At 39.8% G+C, this 15,796-nt stretch overlaps 1 protein-coding gene across 3 annotated transcripts in view; it reads right to left on the bottom strand.

The window, feature by feature from the left end:
• Nucleotides 1–15,796, bottom strand: part of LOC122807733 (long-chain-fatty-acid--CoA ligase ACSBG2-like) — a 1,512,114-nt gene that overhangs the window by 1,389,399 nt on the left and 106,919 nt on the right. The window contains exon 2 of one of the 3 annotated variants that reach the window (XM_044078736.1): nt 12,260–13,195. The exons of the other annotated variants lie outside the window; for them this stretch is intronic. The gene's annotated coding sequence lies outside the window, so the exon portion shown is untranslated. The remainder of the gene's footprint in view (nt 1–12,259; nt 13,196–15,796) is intronic. 3 annotated transcript variants of the gene reach the window in all.

Genomic DNA, 15,796 nt, shown 5'->3' with positions numbered 1-15,796 from the left:
GGAGCAGTTGACAGCATTCTCACTAGTAGCTTCACAGTTTGGTTTGGAAACAGTAAAACAGCAGAAAGAAAGAAGCTACAGAGTGGTGCAAGTAACCGAAAAAATCATGGGCACCAACTTACCATCAATACAGGATCTCTTCGCAGCAAGAAGCATTAAATGTGCATCCAAAATAATTTGCGACTCCCCCTCACCCTGCACATGGCTGGTTTACACAGCTGTTTTCGGGCAAGAGATATCAAGAGTATCTGCTGCAGGACCATCAGATACTTAAACAGCTTCTACCTAATAGAGTTGAAACTTATAAACTCTTTGACACCAGCCACTGATTAAATGGTCAGTAATCATTCACAATGCATAGCTCAGCAGAAAAGTGTGCAATATCTTTTTTAAATTCTTTAATGTAGCAATTGATTTACTTATTCATGTGCAATTGCCTGCTGTTTGATGCAGATGAATTAAGGAGGACAATCTTAACATGTGCAATCGTAATCTGTCGTGCTATGCACAGTATTCTTCTTATAACTGTATGTGGGGGACTTGTGTGGTTTTACTACTACTGGTTTAGTTAATCTTTCTGTGGGTCTTGTAATGAATACCTTTTTTTTTTAAATTGCAATGTTATACTGCTGTTCTTGTTATCCTTGCTTCCATTGCATGCTTTGGTAAGTTTATACTTGGAACTTCATTTAGGCTGCACTTGTGAACTTCTTCTAGCCAAACTCAAACTTGGTGACAAAAAAAAAAAAAATCTATCAATATTATCTCTGGTTATATACCTCCAGGCAACAATATTCCTTCCCTAGAAGCCCTTCTACACTGGGTTAATCAAAATGTATCCCAAGAAACAAACAATCATCCTAGGTGGCTTTAGTATAGATTGGCACCCTTGCTCAACTATTAACCCCACCAACCACATTAATTTCTATAACTTCTCCCAAGTTATTCACTCTAGTACTAGGATAGGAAACAATAAAACCAAAGAAAGTCTCCTAGATTGGATCTTGATAAACAATATCCATACTCCGTACCAATCAGGCGTCCTACCTGACACCATCAGTGACCACCAACCCACCTTCCTACCAAAATACAAAATCCATATAAACTCTACCCCACTATGTCAAACTACCTGGAAAAAAAAACAATTTCGACCCAAACAGTTTCACAATTGAACTAAAACACCAAAATTGGAACACACTAAAGGAAATTCCCCTAGATGAAGCTGTTAAATCAATTCAACAGTACTTTCCGAAAGATCCAAAATGCCCATGGCCCTCCTTGTACCAGAAAACTGAAAATGTACACAGCTCCCTGGATCACCAAAGAGACTAAAAATAAGATAGCACAAAGAAATACAGCCTGGCATCACTGGAGAGCCACAAAACTACAACAACTAGACAATTCCAAAAACTTAGAAACTAAACTAAAAAAAAATATTCTCCTGGACAAAGAATTATTTCCTACATTTCCAAAATAGGCACCAACACAATTCCAGAAAATTCTGGGCAGGAATAAATAAACTACTTCACCCTGGTAAACTCTCCACCTTACCACCAACCTCCACAAGTGAAATCACAGATATACCTAACTCATTCAATAAATACTTCATAGAAACCATCTCCAAACTAGTTCAACAACAACCCACAACTACTACCCCCACCACCACCAATATCCTCAAACCTGCAGTCAACCCCAACACTACCTTCCAGTTTCAACCCATTCCCACCAACTATGTCAAAAAGTTACTATCTAAACCTAAACCTACTACCTTAGCAGCTGATGGCATTCCTGCAGAATATCTTCAGCTGGTCTACCCAGTCTCCATTCTGCTTAACAGGTCCATATCAGAAAGCACTATCCCACCTATGGAAAACTTCCTACATTATCCCTTAATATAAAGGTGGTACATCCACTGACCTTACCAACTATCTCCCTATTGCCATCCCATCCCCACTGGCAAAAATTCTTGAAAAATGTATACACCACCAACTTATGCCAAACCTACTTAATAACCAAATACACTCTGCTACCCAGCACGTATTTCCGACTTGCCCACAGAACAACCACAGCCCTTCTCTCCTTTGCAGACCTCATCAACCAAAACAGACACTTAGGTAAACTAACATCTGCCATATTCTTGGACCTCTCAGAAGCCTTTGATATAGTTAACCCTCCCAAACTGCTGCACTCCCTTACTAATCTTGAGCTTAGTTATCACTCCCTTACTAATCTTGAGTTTAGTTATCACTCCCTAACCTGGTACCAGAACTCTCTACAAGGTAGACAACAATCGGTTTGATAGGACAACAACCTATCCTCACTGTTACCTATTACAACTGGAGTCCCACAAGGGTCCATTCTAGATCCCCTACTATTCTCCATCTTCATTAATGATTTCCACAGCATCTGCCAAGATGCAACTGTTATACAATACGCTGACAGCTCAACTTTAGTCTACTCAGCCAATAACCCCAACAAACTACTCTCTAGCACCAAAAAAGCCTTCCAAACTATCAAAACCTGGTTTCTTAACAAAAACCTTTTACTTAAATGCCAAAAAGACCAAACTGTTGCTATTTAAACCAAACAAATCAGCTCCAGTGCCCAACTCATTCAATATTTCATCAACAGATGGGACTACCATCTCTCCAGACACTCACACCAAACTGCTAGGAGTCACTATTGACAACAACCTCAAGTTCGATACACAAATAAATCAAACTATTAAAAACATCCATAAAAAAACTGGGCAGTCTTTATAAAAATAAATAATTTCTAACTTAACCTGCTAGAATAAACATAGCTCAAACCCACCTCCTCTCCCCACTATTATACGTCGCTCCTATCTTTACTAACCTACCTAAAACCGAAATGGCCAAGCTCCACATCTGCTATAATCAAATTGCCAGAATTGCCACTGGTACACCTCTATCGTGCACACCACTGTCAGTCACTACATCAACTTAATTGGCTTGAATTCTCAAATTTCGTCTCATTCCACAAGCCCTCTTTCGCCCATAAACTCCTACTACTACTCGAAAAAACACCAGCACTAATCTACAGTACAAGCCAATCCCAGATAACTTTGCTCTAGTAATAAAAGACTAATTATGGTGACCAAAACCAATAATTCAGCAGGTGACTCCCTATTCCCCAACTACATAGGTAAAATCTGGAACTCATTACCCTCTGCCATCACCTCTGCCCACTCAATGGTTACATTCAAAAAACTACTCCAAGACCATCTAATGCTCACAAGACAATGCCCTTGCAATCCTCCAGGTTTCATAGTTTCATAGTATAGTACTAGGCTATCTGCCCTGGGGCATTTGTAAGCCTAGCCATAGTGATGTGGCTTTTGCCACCCCATGAAATGGTACAAAAATGTACAGAATAAATCTAGAATACTGTGCCTCTGTCTAGTAGTGACACAATGAAGGTCCCCTTATATAATAGAATTAGTTTACTGTGCCCATGTCTAGCAGTGACCCAGATGTGACCCCTGGGGTAAATTTTCGATCTCCCATCCACTCATCAAGATTTCTCTTGAAGAGAGTTAGTGAGGGGCTCTGCCTAATATGAACTGGGATCCTGTTCCAAAGCATGGGAAGCCTTTGGGTTATGAATCTATCCCTCCAGCATGTCCTATTCATACTTGTGCCGAGGTTTAAGTCTTTAGCTCTCATGGTCCTGATGGATTTGGATTTTTTGAGGTGGAGCATGTCCATCAAATCCTGATTGGACATGGCCTTGTACGTCAGGCAGAGATCACCCCTGAGCAGGCGGTATGCCACTGAATAGAGCTGAAGTTTCTTTAGTCTGGTGGAATAAGACATATGTTGGAGACCCTTGATCATTTTGGTGAGGTACTTCTGTGGTCTCTCCAGCTGTTACAAGTGCCGGGTGAGGTACATACCAAATGGGGCATTGTACTCAATCATGGGTCTGATGAGGGAGGAATATAAGGGTACAATGACATCCTTGGATCTGGATGTGAATCCCTTCATGATGAGATGTGCAAGGTAGAATGTTTTTCTAACCACTTTGGCAACGTGGGTGTCAAATGAGAGGTCGCTGTCTACTTGGGTCCCTAGGTCTCGGATTACTTTTTCCGTACTCAGTTGGTTGCTGTCTATGTGATAATTTGTGGGTACTTTATTTTTTCCAAAAGGGATGACTATACATTTTTTGGCATTTAGTTTAAGGCCGTGACTACGGCACCAGTTGTCCGTTTCAGTGAGGCCTTTTTGTAGGATGTGTGTGTCAGCTGGTGTATCGACTATGGCACCTAGTTTGCAGTCATCTGCGAACTTTGTCAGCCACAGCCCTCCCATGTTTGCTTTAACATCTGAGAAATAAATGCCGAACAACAGGGATCCCAGGACAGATCCCTGTGGGACACCACTTGTGACTGGCTTTGAGTCTGATATTGCTCCAGCGATTTTAACTTTATGGGTTCTGTCCTTTACCCAGTTTGCAACCCATCTAGTGACATAGGGGTTTACTTTTAAGCTGTTTAGCTTATCTATGATGCCTGAGTGGGGTATTGTGTCGAAGGCCTTAGCCAAGTCCAGGTATGCTGTATGGACTGCTTTGCCCTCATCAATGGCTCTAGTGACGGTTTCGAAAAAGTCAACCAGGTTTAAAAGGCAGGATCTGCCCTTCACAAAGCCGAACTGGGTGGGGTCAAGTTTCTGTAGGTCCCCTAGGTCTCCGTTTATGAGTTCCATAATGATTCTTTCCATAGCTTTGCAGACCAGGCTAGTTAAGCTTATGGGGCAGTAGTTTCCAGCGTCTGTAGAGGCGCCCCCCTTGTGGAGTGGGACCACTGTTGCTGTACGCCAGTGTACAGGTACATAACCCGAAGTAAGGATAAGATTAAATAGCATTTTTATGTGTGGGTTTAGCTCCTCTTGGTGTTCTCGTAACACACACCCCGGGATACCGTCAGGTCCCATTGATGCTGTGTTTTTTGCTTTGTTTAGGGCGGTTCTCACTTGGACATCTGAGATGACAGGGAGATTACATTCAGCTGGGATAAGTATTTCTTCTTTTGGGGGTGAAGGAGGCGAGAAGTTTGCACTGAACCTGTCAGCCAGAATATTAGCAATATCTGTGGGTTCAGTGTATTTTTTGTTGTTGTGAACCAACTCAGAGCATATCTGAGGGTTTCCGCCCAGGTTTCTAACATAGCTGAAGAAGGCTTTGTGGTTATCTTTAGTGTCCTTAGCTATTTTTCCCTCAAAGTTTGCCTTCAATGTTTTTATGAGAGAATGTAGTTTTCTGCTAATGTTGATCAGAGACGTCTTCCCTTCATGGGATTTCGCTCTGACGTGCAGTAGCTTCCTTCTTTTGTTATACAATTTGTTTATGGCTGAGGTCCACCAGACAGGACGCTTACATTTGGTGGAGAGGGACTTGGATTTGTTTGAGATTGCATGATCCATGCATTCCTGGATATGTCCATTGAAAGCATTTGTGAAGGATTTGGCATTGCGGGATGTGGTATTTACTGGCACAGTCGGCTTAAACGATACCATCTCCTTCTTAAGAAGAGTGAAGTCTGCTTTTGAGAAGTTTTTCACTGTGGTCGTTTGTGCTGGGGGTGGAGGTGGGATATGTATATCCAGGGTGATTAGTTTGTGGTCAGATCTCACTAGTGAGGGGTATACTTCCGGTGTGGAGCATTTTGTCCCCATGTTTGTGATGATCAGGTCTAGTATATTTTCTCCCCTAGTGGGAGAGGTGACTAGTTGTTCCAGTGCATTTGAATTTATGAATTCCAGGAACCTTTGAGCTAGGGTATTAGGACTAGAATAATGTACCCAATCTATGTTTGGGTAGTTGAAGTCTCCCAGTATGATGGTATTCTGTGATACAATCATATCCTCCAATGTCTTCAGGAAGGCTGAGTGGGGTTCTTGAGATTGGGAGGATGGTCTGTAACATGCTACCAGTTGTATAGCAGTTTTGCCTATGGTTAGTTGCACCCTGTATGGTCTCTGTTGCTTCATGTGTTGCTACTAACCTGGAGGTGTGGGTGTCCTTTATGAATATGGACACGCCCCCTCCCTTTGTGGTTCGGCCTGGGTTTTGGAGCCGAAAAGCATGATACGAGGTATAGCCTGGTAGCGCTGGGGTGCTCTCAGGAGCCTTGAACCAGGTTTCAGTTACTGCACAGACGTCGATGTTCTCCATGCTGAGGAGTGCATCAAGTACCTGCATCTTGAGATTTAGACTTCTGGCATTGAGCAGCATTACCCTTAGTTTTTTTTCCATTTTCTAAGGAGGTGGGTTTGTCTTTTGAGCCTTGCCTAAAAAAGGCATTATGGGGGTGGCAAGAGCCTTAGCCAATATCCAGAAGCCCAGTGGTGACAGGTGTAAGCCATCCCTTGCGAAGCAGCGTGGCTTGTCCAACATATCATCCCAGGCAGACAGATACTGGATCCCCTTAGAATGACATCAGTACTCGAGCCAATTGTTAAAGCTGATCATCTTGTCTTTGTATTGTGGTATCATTCTTGGTGAGGGCAAGATGCTGGTCAGGGTCATACCAGCCTGGGCTACATAATCGGAGAGCTCCGCTATGTCTCTTTTCATGTAGTCCAGGGAGGTACGTCTCAGGTCATTCACACCAGCATGGACAATGACGGAGTCATATTTGTACTTGCTTTGGAGTGACCTGAGTGCATGTGTTATGTGGCGGATCCTAGCCCCCGATAGACAGCTCACAGTCACCTTCTCCTTGTTCAGCCTGGTCAGTGGGACATCAGTGTGTCTGACTATGGAGTCACCTATTACTAGTGTATCAGGCAAGGTGTTTGGCCTTAAGGGCTGCGACTGGTCGACACACTGATTTATTGAAGTATGTGTTGCATGTGTTTTGTTTTGAGGTGGTGGATTTTTGGATGTCTGCTTTGGGAGCCTCTGTTGTTTTGGTAAGTTTTTTTATTAGAGTCTCCGAGTATGTCTTTGTGTTTTTATGTGTTTGGCTTGCAGTTGTGGTAGGTCTATGTGGGACTGGGATTGTTGTGTGTGTGGTTGCCATCTCCTCTTGTCTGGTCATGCCAGCCCTGAGTTGAGAGAGTTCAGCCTCCAGTTTGGCTATATAGTTGCATCTCTCACATGTAATTGTGTTTGTTGGGAGGAGGAGAGGGTTGTCTGTGTACATGAGACAATTGTAGCATTGTCTCAAGATGCCCAGATTGACCAGCTGAACTGGAGACAACGCCAGTAATCTACCACTCGACATGCTAGAACAGTATAAGGGGGTGGTATACCTTTAAGGGAGGTGGGTATTCACAGGGGTGGTAAGTAGATGTAGTGCTTTACTTAGTACGAGAGTGCTTTCTTAGTAGAGAAGTATTGAGAACAAGTGCTAGGCTTATTATACAGTGAGTAGTCTGGTTTTACTAAGAGTAGAGCTTCCTTAAGGGAAAATTTGAAGAACAGACTTGGCGGAGCCAGAAAAAGTTTAACCTGTGCTGCGCAATGCGCACAACCGCACAAAGCCGTGCAAAGGCGGATTTTAAGCAGTGAACTACAAAAGAGCTAGGAATGGTCCCAAACAACCAATTACTACAGCTTCTTGAGCTGAGGTCACTTCCCCCAAGGACAGGTAGGCTGCTCAAGGCTCCCCACTCCCACTGGTGAGCAAAGAAACTTCCTTCTATCCAAGTAAGGTAATGGACAACACAGGAACTACACCACAGCCCAGAATACAGCAATGCCTGTAAACTGGTCTAAACTAGTCGAGGAAGGCGGGAAAACAAGGATTTTTTTTTTGGTTTTTTGGTAGAAACACACAGAAAATACAGAGACAGTGATAAATTAGTTACACAGGCTAGCACACTTTAGTGGGCAGCCTCCACAGTTAAATTAAACAAACAAGCAAACTTTCGATCAAATTCGACTAAATGTAACTTTTTAGTGCAGATTTTAAAATAATGCAGCAATCAGTTAAAAAACTGATCAGGCTAGTTCAAAGTAAGCTACAGAAGCTATTTCCAGTGAAAAAAAGCAAATATACTTAAATCCAGAAGGTAGTTGCTTTTTTGAGTTCCTTGCTGCTCGGACCACTCTGTAAACCCACGTGGAGCTTGTCTGAGCAGTATAGCCAGAAAAAAAATGCCCAGAGGCGGATTTTAAGCAGTGAACTACAAAAGAGCTAGGAATTGTCCCAAACAACCAATTACTACAGCTTCTTGTGCTGAGGTCACTTCCCCCAAGGACAGGTAGGCTGCTCAAGGTTCCCCACTCCCACTGGTGAGCAAAGAAACTTCCTTCTATCCAAGTAAGGTAATGGACAACACAGGAACTACACCACAGCCCAGAATACAGCAATGCCTGTAAACTAGGAACTACACCACAGCCCAGAATACAGCAATGCCTGTAAACTGGTCTAAACTAGTCGAGGAAGGCGGGAAAACAAGGATTATTATTTTTGTTTTTTTGGTAGAAACACAGAAAATGCAGAGACAGTGATAAATTAGTTACACAGGCTAGCACACTTTAGTGGGCAGCCTCCACAGTTAAATTAAACAAACAAGCAAACGTTCGATCAAATTCGACTAAATGTAACTTTTAAGTGCAGATTTTAAAATAATGCAGCAATCAGTTAAAAAACAGTTCAGGCTAGTTCAAAGTAAGCTACAGAAGATATTTCCAGTGAAAAAAAAGCAAAGATACTTAAATCCAGAAGGTATTTGACTCCTACCCCCAGTTCTCATACTCACCTCTATCCCTTGCAGATGAAGCATAATCAAACACTCTTTCTCAGCGTGTCTTAATCTATGTTTTTCTAGAATCCAGTACATTCTAAGTACTATCCTACTTTAAACATTAAAGCTATGTGATTTAGATATATTCTTATCAATACCAAGGATTATTGTACTATCAAACTGTAAAACCTATTGCAATCTGGTAAAACAAAGTTTTTTTTTCCTAAGAAACTATGAAACTGTAAACCTATGCAATCTTGTAAAATAATGTCTTTTCCTAACATATTTTGCTTGGTATGTATTAGTAACTTACTTGCATGTTATTATTATTCTGTGGAGCTTTTCTCCCTGGTCCTCTGCTGAAAACAGACATGTATCCAGCTGGAATCTCCCGGTCAACAAATGTAAAATAAAATAAATTGTGTAGTCCTAAATGGCAATAAAGTTTACTTGGACTTTTGACTTTGAAAGAGATATTTTTTAGAAGGCACCTTTATTTTCAGTTAGATATCAATTACTAAAGGAGATTTAATTGTACAAATGTATTAATTCAGAAAGTTATAGGGCTAGTGTGAGCATATCTAGAATAAATCATCAAAAAGAAACTAGAAAAGGAGAACATACTGTGGAAATATTCAAGTGTAAAACTTAGTTTCTGAAAAATTCATTTAATTTTATAGCTGGTTGTTGATGGAACTCTCTGCCTCTTAGAATTAGTAAAATGGTATCCATTTCCTTAAACAGAGATTAAATAGATTTTTGGGTGAAAGAGTGTTTGACACCAGGTGCATTTCAGACAAGCACTTAGAAGGCCTTTAAAGCCCTGAATTTGTATATTATAAAACATTGAATATTTAAGACAAATCCCCCCAAAAAAGCAGAGACAAGTACTAATAACTAATAAAAAAATAACTGAAGAACGCCAATACAAACAGGAATAGGGACATATGCTAGAAGTAATGCAATTAGTTAAGCTGTAATTTAGTATTTTTTTTGACAAAGAAAACAATCAGACAGAAAATAAATGAAACTTGTAACAACTACGTGACAAGAGGAGAATACAAAAAAAAAAAAAAAAAAAGACTAAACTGAAAATCATCCCTCAAACAAATAAAAAATATATGTCCATGCAGCCAGAGTACGTGTGCTGAGGAGGGATGCGGAGTATATTGATAAAAAGATGCTAAGGATGAAGCTGCCAGGCCTAAGATAAGGTTAATGGCTGTGGTGAGAGGACATGCAGGTGGTTGGTGTGACAGAGCAAGATGCAGAGGACAGGAAGAAATGGAAATGGATGATCCGCTGTGGTGACCTCCAATGGGAGCAGCCGAAAGAAGAAACCAGTGTACATCCCAACAAGCTTAGAAGTACTCCAGTGGAAAAAAAATATGGAGTGTGTTATGATGCCCAACAACTTTTACAAGACAGTTCAGCACAGAATAATTTCCTCTACTGCAAAGAAAACCACATATGTGGGAGACTAGGAAAATCAAGGTCCTGCCTCCCCAAACTACAGAATATTGGATTTTTTATACTATCTTTCATTACAAACAGCACTATTGTAAATCATGGAACTACCACCGACAAAAATGAAAACAATTATTGTTTGTCTTTCGGCTTTTTCCCAGTTGGGGGTCACCACAGCGGAACTCCGGTCCACTAATGATTGGCAGTAGATTTTCACGAACGCCGAGGTGCCAGCTCGATGTTCAACCTTCAACGAAGGTACACCCATTTACACATGCCTTTCGAACGGCCACCCAACCGCGGGGAGGACATGCAGACTCCACACAGAAGGCACTCCCCGCACTCCAGCCAAGAATCGAACGGGAGAACCTCTTGCTGTGAGGCAACAACACTACCACTGCACCACCGCGGCTCTACTGACAAAAATGAACACTACAGCATTAATTTTGCCAGCTATGATGCATACTAAAACTCATCCAGGAATGCATCTTATTATGAAAGCAGATTAGAACTGAAATACACATACCAACATTCTTCCTTTTACATCCCCCAGCGGATGCTATACAGCATCACCCAAACCATAATGTTTTCCTATGAATGGACAGTCTTAACACAGCCTCAGATGAATGACCACTTTCACTTGCCATTATTCTTCACATGCTGTTTCTTTCTGTCCCTGACATGTTACTTGAGAAATCTTATTTGCAATGAAAACATGTCTATCCTTTGAAGGAGCAAAAATATAAACAGAATACTGTAAATAATCTTCAGTAATACAATATCTAGTATATGTATTTTCACATTTTACTAATCCCCAATACAAATTATATAGTTTGCTAAAATCTTGCAAAACTGTATTTGCATCTTCTACTGTGTTATGATTTTTATCAGTTGTAATGTTATCGATTTAATTTTTTGCATATGCAGATTAAAATTATTAGAATCCAAAAATTATGTTAAAAATGCATGCTTTTACCATAAAAGGAATAAGGCCTAACAATACGATTATAACAGCTATAAGCATAAAAAAAATAAATTTCTCCTTTTCATTCAGAGAAAAGGTTGGTTAACCATGCCCATAGGGAATGATTAGCTTTTTTTGGCCTTTGAAAATTCAGCTACTTTCTGAATTATTTCTAGGAGACTTTCAATGGCACCAGTGTTATCAGGAATAAAAGAACACCTCTCCGTTTGGATGAGTGCAATGTACCTTCTTTAAGGTAAAAATCTAGTGCCATACCATTCTGTAGCACTGCACCTTGCATAGCAGTCAGTTACTCAAAATCTCCAAGAGCTCAGACAGCTTTCTAAGTTCCCAGAGAGGGTAATTTCTGGATCAGGTATTATACCTGCTTATGGGACAGTGAAGTCCATCACCAAGATCCACATGAGCAAACCCTTTAAAAGCAGTTCTTTGTACAACATGATGATAAACACAGGAGGCATCTATCTTTCCCGCTGGGTTATGAAGGTCTCTAGTGTCTTTTACAACGAGCATTAATGATCTTTCCTTCAGGTAAGACAGCTGTAGGTCATCTAGCTGGAATGATACTACCTATACAACTACCACCAGACCAGTCTGTAGGTAGGTAACCAAAGATGAGCTTAATTTCCTCAAATGCAGTCCTATTCATGCAATGCTGCCATGTCCTGCCCTTCGGCAGGATCATACATTTTCCAGGGGAAACTGCAAGCACTAATTCCAACAAAAAGTGTTCAATTTTTGTGATAATAAACATGTCCTTTTAACATTCAGTGAAAGTTCAAACAGCTTTATTGTAAAGGGGATGAAAACAGGTTTAATTTTTCCAATTTTTGGTGCGAAAAACAAAGCAAAATGCAGTATGAAGCTCTGAATCAAGGTATAGAAATACCCCCATCATGTGCAGTAGGAATATGCACACAAACCCAACAGTTGCTAACATTGAGGATCTGTGCATAGGTATGCAAGGCAGAAGAAAAAATATTAAACCAATGATGCCGTTCAGGTGTTTGCGATTTAATTTTAACCAAACATCTGTCTATATTTTTAGCAAAGCATGTAGTCTATTAAGAAATGATTCAGTACTTACAGTTCCCATAGTCGCAGAGGATGACACATTTATGATTCTGAATGGGAAAAGCAAGTGAAATAAAAGGATGATGAAAATCACAGTAACTTGTGATGTTGGATCCATAGGAAAATGATCATGTTGGGGCTGGAGAGAGTTTTAAAGAAATTACAAACAAGGAACTTCAGTTGTTTGTCCTTAATTTCTATGAAATCGATCAACTAGTCTTTGACCAAGGGTCTTAATCGCAGATGTTTTTGAAAAGGAACGCTCTCTAGAAAAGCAATGTCTAAATCGGTGTCCAAAAGGCAGAACGAATCTGTGATGTTAGAATTAGAAGCAAGAAGAAAATGCTGCCAGTGTTGAACAGTAACCACTAGAAGTTGAACTAGACCAGGATGAGGTAGCGGAATCCGGGATTTAGCTTTCTGATCATGTAAACGGGATAACTTAATTGCATTCGGTTCTGGATGTGATCTGGATAGTGCATGTGCAATAAAGCTGGATGGCAAATAATTTGCAGTTGATTCCGGATTTGGTTTGGATGGCAAAACGTAACTGGCTGTTTCTTTTAGAAGCAATAAAGTCTCTGTTTTTTTTTTTTTTTCAGGTTTTGTTGGTTCATGGGGTCTGACTTCAATGTTATCTATGCAAATAATAATTTTTATTAAAGCCGTGTCTCCAGTTGTGGTTGTCCAGTTGGTATATGTTTTTTCTTCAATGGTATCTAAGCTGTAACCCTTACAAAGAAGGCTCTTCTTGACATGCGACACAAGGATCCAGGTGGGGAGGCTATCACGATGAATGGCAATAGCAGTTGTAGGCAAAATTTTCATTTGGGCCAAGTGACTTGTTTTGGGAAGCACTTTAATGTATACAAAGTCTCTGGGCTGGAAGTCATGATGGTCCTGCTCTGTGGGTTGTTGGACTGGCATGCAGAATGGTTCTATGGTATTTCTGCAAAATAAAACAAAAGATTTACAATACAAAAGCATGGTTTTATCAATATTTTGCAATTTGACATTCTTAGGGAGGGGGTAGCAGGCATTTTCATGGGTCTGCCCATGAGGATTTTATGAAAGGATGATTTTTTTTTTTTTTTTTTTACGATTACTAACTCCACTTCAAATACTAAATAAAACTAAAGGCAATGCTTCTGGCTATTTAAGAACAGTTTTCTCGCAAACTTTAGCTAACTTTACTATTACTGTTTGATTGGCTCTTTTTATGATCCTAGAAGCCTGCAGTCTATAAAGACAACGGAGCTGCAATAACGTTCAAAATCTTACAAAGTTGATGTATTATCAGACTATTAAAATGACAACCTTGATCAGACTGTATGCAACAGACTACCAAATCGACGAACTCAAAATAAATAAATACATTTTTGCTACTGTGTGTGCATCAGTCAGCCACAACAAGCACAAATTTAAATGTCTGTACTTGAAGCAGTGAAAGTTCCACTGTAAAAAAATACATAAATAAAATTATCCCAAAACCTTTTTGAAAAGATTGAATAAGTATAGGTACTGATTTAGACACATGCTCTAAACAAACTTCAGACATATTTACAAAATGCTGAGCAACTTCTAACAGAGGAGGGGTATATCATCCATCTATCATCAACCCTTTTCCCATTTTGCACATGGGGTCGGGGTATTTGTTCTATCAATTAAATTTTGGCCAAATGAAAAGGAAGATGTAGGTTTTTTACGAAATTATTTAAGAAATTTTGTGGGGCTACAAGTTGACCATCCAGATGGTGCCACAAAAAGGCTAGCGATCGACTGCAGCCATGGCTTATTCACCTCCTTTTCTCAAAGTCGTCTGTCTGGTCTTGAAAAGACAATAACCCCTGTAAAGAAAAGTTATTTTTATTCAACTGCTGCAAAAGGTACTGCTGAACAGGAAAAAACAATAGCCTGTCTTGCCACCACATCTGCAAAATTATTACCCTTTATCACAACATTATTCTTACGTGCAGCATACTTCACTACAACAATTTTCCTTGATAATAATAAAACGTATAAAATTAACAAAAACAGCATTTTTAAGACTACCCCTGCTGATGTTAAAATATCCCTTTTCTTTCCACAGTGTACCAAAATCATGAACTATTCCCACAGGCATAATGAGAATCTGTAAAAATTGTTATGAACTGATTTTTGTAAATCTTACAAGCTTTGGTAATAGCTACAAGCTCAGCTCTTGAGCAGACATTTCTATTTAATTGCACAAGAGCCACTCACGAAAATAATTAGATCTGGATTTTGTAAAGGAACATCTTTCAAATCTAATGCATTAGGAAGCACAGTGTAAGTAATAACTATGCGGTCATGAGGTTTTCTTTCATCCACTGTATGGATTTAAAGAAGGAGGGTGAAGTGGGGGCTCGAACAATCTCTAAAGAAGGGTTATTATGAAAAGAAAAATCATATTTAGACAATCATGCTGCAGATAAATATCGCATTTTAGTCTTCGATAACAAGGCTTCTACAGAATGCAGAACTGCCGAGTCAGTCATGTGCCAGAGTCAGTGCAGCCACCATTACTATGAACTAAATCACAGTGACTGCCCTTAAGGTAATAAGGGAGGGCTGCAGCTACAGCACCAAGATTCACACTATAATAAGCAACAGGTCTAAAACCATCATTTCTATGTTGTGTTAATAATCCTAATGCTACTTTATTTCTTTCACTACAAAACAAGAAAAATCTCTTTGCATAATCTGGCAACTCAAGTGCAGGTGGATTTAAAAGTAATGTTTTCAATTGCACAAAAGCTTGTTCTTGACAATCCTGCCAGGGTAAAGGTTCAAGGGTATCTTTTCTTAATTCTAACAGGCTTCACTACTTCTACATAGTTAGGCTTCACTACTTCTACATAGTCAAGAAATTTACTGAGAGAAAGTTGTCAGTATCAGAAAAGCACACAACTGTTTTAAACGTAGTACTGTGTGGTTCAGTTTAGATAAAAGCAATACGTGAAGTCGAAATCTGTCTAGTGCCTTTTGAAATATGTCCCAAATATTGATTGTGTTACAAATCCAATTGTCTTTAACCTTAAATCCTGATTTTAATAAGCGAGTCAAAAGACAAATAGTATCTTATTTACAATGATGTAAAGCTCTTGAATCTAAGAGCAAATCATTTACTTACTGATCAAAGTAGACCCACAAGGAAATACTCGTGTGCTGTTTTTTTCATTTCTCTACAGAAAAAGTTGGTTTATTCTACATACACTCATGGTAATCTATTACAAGTGTACTGCTGTCCTCTGCAAGTAAATAGAAACAGGCATTGGCTATCTGGATGTATAGGAATAGAAAAGAAAGCAAAGAAAATACCTAGAATAGAGTAAGTTGCGACATCTGACGGGATAGAACTCAGTACTACTGTTGCAGGGTTAGAACAATAGGAAATGCTGCTACTACTACTACAGCATTCACTGCACATAAGTGTTGTATAAACCTATATTTATTTTTTTCTGTTAACTGGCAAAACAGGAACATTACACAACGACTGTGAGTTAGGACAATGATACTTTGTTGTAACAAG

Source organism: Protopterus annectens, chromosome 1.part1, assembly GCF_019279795.1.
Source record: "Protopterus annectens isolate FY-2018-M chromosome 1.part1, PAN1.0, whole genome shotgun sequence".
In the NCBI taxonomy this organism is placed as follows: domain Eukaryota; kingdom Metazoa; phylum Chordata; order Ceratodontiformes; family Protopteridae; genus Protopterus; species Protopterus annectens.
This window is presented reverse-complemented; position numbering and strand designations above follow the sequence as displayed.